General features: G+C 39.3%; 1 pseudogene; it reads left to right on the top strand.

The window, feature by feature from the left end:
• The first annotated feature begins 306 nt into the window (after window positions 1-306).
• LOC114697986 lies at window positions 307-1,237 on the top strand (annotated as a pseudogene).
• The last annotated feature ends 5,065 nt before the right edge of the window (window positions 1,238-6,302 follow it).

Below are 6,302 nucleotides of genomic sequence, written 5' to 3'. Positions count from 1 at the left end.
ATCATCTAGAATTCAGAGACTTATTGTTCACAAAACCTTTCTGACCACAAAGAGAGGAGTGAAATACTATGTATTACTAAATACTAAACCAAGTAAGATTTTGAATCTAAAATTAATTATTTTTTTGGCATTTAAGGTAGGCATTTGGGAGAAGAAATGAAGTTTCAGGAAGATCTCACTTCTTTTTTCCTTAATTTTCAGTGGCACCATTACAGCTTATCATAGTCTTCAGTGTGGATGACCTTAAAATTCAGAAATGTCGGCTTGCCCCATGGTTGGAAAAATACCCTTCCAGTACTGGAATTCATGGACCAGAAATTTGTCAACCAGACATGGGTCAATGAGTTCATCCTATTGGGGTTTCCGGTGACTGGGGCTTTCAGATCTTCCTCTTTGTCCTGATCCTTGCCATGTACCTCATAACTGTTGTGGGGAATTCCCTTATTCTTCTTCTCATCAGGCTGGACAGCAGGCTTCATACACCCATGTACTTCTTCCTTAGTGTCCTATCCATAGTGGACCTTTGCTATGGAAATAGTATTGCTCCACAAATGTTGGCCCACTTGGTTTCAGCCCAAAAGCTCATCCCTTTCCACAGCTGTGTGCTCCAGCTCTATGTCTCCTTGGCATTGGGTGGTTCTGAGTTCTTCCTTCTGGGAGCTATGTCCTATGACCGCTATGTGGCAGTATGCCACCCATTGCATTACACTGTCATCATGGATGGAGGACTGTGCCTGGGGCTGGCTGTCAGTTGCCTGGTGGCTGGTTTCTTGAATTCACTGATGGAGACAATAATCACCTTCCGTCTTCCTCTGTGTCACAATGTCATTAATCACTTCGCCTGTGAGACCCTTGCAGTGCTTCGGCTAGCCTGTGTAGACATTTCTTTCAACAAGGTCATGGTGGCCATCTCGGATTTCTGGTAATCATGCTTCCCTGTGGCCTGGTTCTGTTCTCTTATACTCGTATAGTCATTGCCATTCTGCGCATTCGCTCTACTCAGGGACGTCATAAAGCCTTTGGGACTTGTGCCTCTCACCTCACTGTGGTTTGCATGTGCTTTGGGGCCACAATCTTTACCTACCTAGGGCCACGTTCTGCCTCCTCTGAGGACAAGGAGAAGATGGTGGCTCTGTTCTATGCGGTGGTGGCACCCATGTTGAACCCTGTGATCTACAGCTTGAGAAATAAAGAAGTCATGGCTGCCCTTAGGAAACTTGTAGAGAAATTAAGGTAAAAGAAAGAAGATCTTAAGAAGTTTGTGCCATCTGTGTTCAGAATCAAGCCAGAGATCAGATAAATGTAGGTAGAGCTCCTGTACTTCAATGAGGAAAACTGATTAATACAGTCACATCATTGTGGTCAAAGAAGTTTCTACACATGTCTAATGAGCTTCATCACAGAACATCACTGAACATCTGCGCGTCAGTCACCTATGAGATGCCCCTTACGATCCGGTTCTCTCTGACATACAATGACTTGGAGTCTCCATCCTCCCACTCTGAATTTTGTCAGTTTATTAGTGAGAAGGGAATGAGCCTCAGCTTTCCCAAACACACTGTGCTGTGGATCCTTGTTCTGCCTTTCATTAGCTGTGCTCTCTGGTAAGTTACTGAACTATTTTATGCCAGAAATATTGTGTTTGGCTAAATACAGAAATGTACTTAGTTTCCAGAGTGGCTGCAAACATTGGAGTAATTTGTGTTAAATGCCCTCCCACCATCAGTTACAGGAAAAGTGCACTCTTCTCCCTCAAGTGCCCCAGATTGTTAGCTAATTCAAAGACATACTTACTAACACAGAGCAAGCCACTCTGTTTCACTTTTGAAGTTATGAACGCAAGCAGTTGGACTTCTTGAGATGTAGGCTGAGCTCTGATAATTCTTGCCAAAGAAGAAATTTTTACTTCAGTTATAGTGTGAATACATGACTTTTTTTTTATATATATAACTTCAGTCCTTGTAAGAATGAAGTGGGCTCGCTAGAGTTTGTAATTAGGAATCTTTCTCAGGTAGCTTAAGAAAATTTCTGACAAAAGCACATTACTCCAAAGAATTTATGTTGACTTAATGTTCTATAAAATTTATATTTGAGGAGGCTGGAGAGATGGCTCAGAAGGTCCCTTGCAGAGGTCTGAAGTTCAATTCTCAGCACCCAAGATGCCTTCCAACTTCCTGTAACTCCAGTTCTAAGGCATCCAACAGCCCTTTCTGGGATCCAGGGATACTGTACTCCTATGTACAACACCTCCACTACCACATGTACCCATAATCAAAACTAAAAATAAAATCTTCTAAAAATTGATGTGTGTCTATGTGTTTCTGTATATGGTATAAAAGTATTACTTGGAAAGTCTTTGAACAGGGAAAACATATCAGTACTCCAATGTTTTAGTCAGTAATGTTCATCAAGTCAACCTTATACACAGTGTGTTTGACTAGACACTATGTTTTTGTATATGGGTCCTTATGTGTGTCTGGCTTAAGGAGTAGGGATATGAGCCATGAAACAAAATATGAACATTTGTGACATTAACTTATTTATAACATAACTTTAAGTGATTTGAAGGTTGGAGAAATTTATAGAAAGGTGCATTCACTTTTGCATCAATTTAGGGAAGTAACTTGGAATTCATGCTGAGCTGACTGATATAACCATGCTTTCTTTTAATTCAATTCAAACTTCCTCTTTTTCTCTTAAATAGTCTCTGCTCAATATTTTACCTTGTTTTAGTGTAATGAATATGTTCATATTATATATGCATATTTTAAATTTATATGTATAATAACTCCTACATAAAACTGTAGGTATTTGGGGGTTACTATCTATTCTTTTTCTTACTCTAACATTTACTCTTACTCTCCTCCCCCCACCTCTGTGTGTGTGTGTGTGTGTGTGTGTGTGTGTGTGTGTGTGTGTGTGTGTAAGCCAGGGACAAGTTTCAGAATAGGTTTTTTTTCTTCCACCATGTAAATTCTAGGGATTGAACTCAGGTCATCAGACTTGGGAACACTTGCCCTTATCTGTTGAGCCATTTTGCAAGTCCTGTATGTGCTTTCCAATAGAAAAAGCACTTGATTGCTGTTTTGGAAGATGAAGGCAATGATCTTGCATGGCAAGGGTTTCATCTTTGTGTTGCACAAACATAGTGCCTAGTCAAACACACTGTGTATAAGCTTGACTTGATGAACATTACTGACTAAAACATTGGAGCGCTGATATTTTGTCCCTGTTCAAAGGCTTTCCAAGTAATACTTTTATAATGCAAAAGCATTCAAAGTTTAAGGGTCTAAGTAAGATTACATTCTACTCTCTCAATTAATGTCTCTCAGAGCAGGCAAGATGGCTCAGCAGATAAAGGAGCTTGCTACCGAGGCTTATTGCCAGACACTGACTTTCAGAACCTGATGGTGAAAGGGGAAGACAGACTCCATCAGTGACTTCCACATTAATGATGTGGCACAGGCACTCACACACATATGCACATATGTATGCACAAGTGCTAACTGAATGTTTAAACAGCTTTTCATATTCTAGTCAGTGGGGTTGTGTTTTAAGAGAACACAAATTTTGGGAAAGGAGGTAGATGTGGGAGGAGTCAGGGGAGTGAATATGATCAAAATGCATCGTGTGTGTATGAAATTCTCAAAGAATTAATGAAAACATTAGGTTAAAAAGTTTTTCATAGTATAGTATATAAATTTTTATTCGGAAATGACTTCAGGTATTATTATTCTATACACTTAGGGCTGTTAGTATTAAAGTATTAAGTGCTACTAAAGACCAATTGAAAGCTTTAAAAAAAAGGCTCATTTCTGTGAAATAGGAAGACATATCTAACACTGGAAAAAGAAATCATATTTGCAAAAGTCTATTATTATCATTTTGGGTCTTTGTGGTTTTCTCAATTGCATAAAAACAGAGAAGGATGACAGTCTGTTTCCTAGATCTGCTGTTTTATTACTGTATTGCTAACAGGAAAATGAAAAGTTCATGCACAGGAAATATGGCTTTATATCTAAGGTGACTGTTTTATCACTGCTCTGACACTGTTGTTTTCCTTCAATTAGCATCTTCGCTAGTAAGGTAAGCCCTGCCCTCAACCATGAAGGACTCTGAAGTTAAAGAGCTGCAGTTACTCAGTTTGCTTTCTTTTCCTTCTGCAGATGTTATTTATATGTGTACGAGTGTGTTGCCTGCACCAGGTGCATGCCTGGTTCCCACAGAGGTCAGAAGAGGCTATCAGATATCTTGGAAGTAGAGTTATGGACGGCTGTAGACTGTCATGTGACCACTGGGAACCAATCCTGGATCCTCTGCAAGAACAGGAAGTTCTTTTAACCCCAGCGCCATCTCTGCAGCCCTTCGTTTTCTTTCTTACAGTACAATAACTATAAAACTCACTTATTTTCAGTCATAATCCATGTGCTAGTGATTTACCAATGTATATGTTATTCCCTCGGGCTTCAATATTTTAATGATGCCCACTTGCTATTAGCAGGAGCGATCTTATTCGCTACAATGATCTATGTGTGCTGCCTCTTCTGGCCCCTGCTGGACTCCATAGCATGTGTCCTCCTGGCAGCCCTGGATGCCTTCTACTTCCTATTCACTTTGCAAAAGTCTAAGGAAACAGCTTGTCTCACTGAAGCGGTACTTCTCAGGAAGGTTTCTTTCTGTTAAGCCTTTTCCCATATTGCTGTTTCTGTGGGATTTGGGGAGAGTAATATGTGCTATCTGCCCTTCAGCAACACATACATTTTTCTCACTTAATATCTACAAATCAATGAACTGGGCAATGCTTCTCTTTACAGATAAGTCAGGAGACTGTAGAGGTTGTCTTAAGTTGGGGTCTGCATCATTTAAAATCTGTGCCTTTGCCAACACTCTTCTCTTCTATTGCACTGGTGCCTGATGTGAAATGCTTTGTAGTTTTCTCTATTGTGGAATTTGAAGAATAGTCTCATCCTGTGTCCTTCTGAACATTTTTTTGTTGGCGTTGCTCTGATGAACTAAAGAGGATTTTGCTGATACTCACTAACAGCTCATTCAATTGTGAATTTACCAAGACCCTAACTGATATAAGACTACATTGATTCTATTCTCTAATGTCCCCTTAAACTCCCCTTCCCCAGAATAAAGAACATTTCAATGGTAGGGGCTTCAAGATGGCCTGCAGCCATTTTAAATTCCTAACCAATCCCTCTGTAGTTTGGACCCTCTGACTAACTCATGGATTTTAATATTTCTGTTTCAAGCTATAATTTGTTAGAAAAATGTTTTCCTGTTTATTTCAATGTGTTTCATATAGTATATTTTCATTTTCCCCTTCCCCAGTTCCTCCAGATCCTTTCTACCTTCCTAGCCATCCAACTTTAAGCTCTTTATCTCTCTCTCTTTCAAAATAACTCCACAAAACAAAAATCAAGGCAAATAAGAAGACAAAAAGTTCCAAAACAAAACAAATCAGAGCCAAAAGTCCACCAAAAGAAGCATGGAGTTTCTTTTGTGTTAATCAACTACTCCTAGGCATGGAGCTTGCACTGGAATGTAGTTGGAATTTTATTCAAATTCTTAAAGCAAACGCATTGTTATTCCAAAAGGAGGGAAGATATTTACATTCAAAACAACCTTCAAACTACAATGTAGATACTTTACCAGACAATAGTCTAAAATACCATGAACATTGGTCAAGTTCATTTAGTTCAGAACAAACAAACAAACAAAAAACCCTGCCCAGTTCCATTTTAGAAAAATCAGGTTAGTTACAATGGAAGATCTCATTCAACATTTAAGAGGACCCTCTAAATGCAGAAGACGAAAGAAACAAACCTATTCTTAGAGGTTGTATAAGACCAGATTTCCTATTTTCTATAGCAGTTTTCATAACACATGTACTCTCCCTGGATAGAAAATAAATGTAGGAGAATATAAACTTTTTCAAGGCTTATGAGCCATACATAATGACACCTGGCTGCCTTGTCATTCCCAAACCCATGCTTTATTGACAATTTAATCTTCTGCTTCTGCCTTTCACATTGTTACCAACTCTTTTGAATTCATATGTAAAACTCAACTATATAGCTAACCATTTAAGCCACCAGGCTAGCTGAGATTCCATGTATATTCCCCAAGTCCTAGAGGTCGATGCAACCTTTCCAGAGGGAACTAGTCAGCTAAAGTAGAACAATGACTCACTGTTGAGATTCATCCTCTCAGAAGGTGTCCCCATACCAAAGGTTGCACATGTTACAGAAACTTATTCACAAAGGTTTCCAGGGGCTCAAGGATCTAAACAAGCA

Source organism: Peromyscus leucopus, chromosome 3, assembly GCF_004664715.2.
Source record: "Peromyscus leucopus breed LL Stock chromosome 3, UCI_PerLeu_2.1, whole genome shotgun sequence".
NCBI classification, from domain to species: Eukaryota; Metazoa; Chordata; class Mammalia; order Rodentia; family Cricetidae; genus Peromyscus; species Peromyscus leucopus.
Note: the sequence above shows the minus strand (reverse complement) of the source record. Positions and strands in the feature narration are given on the sequence as shown.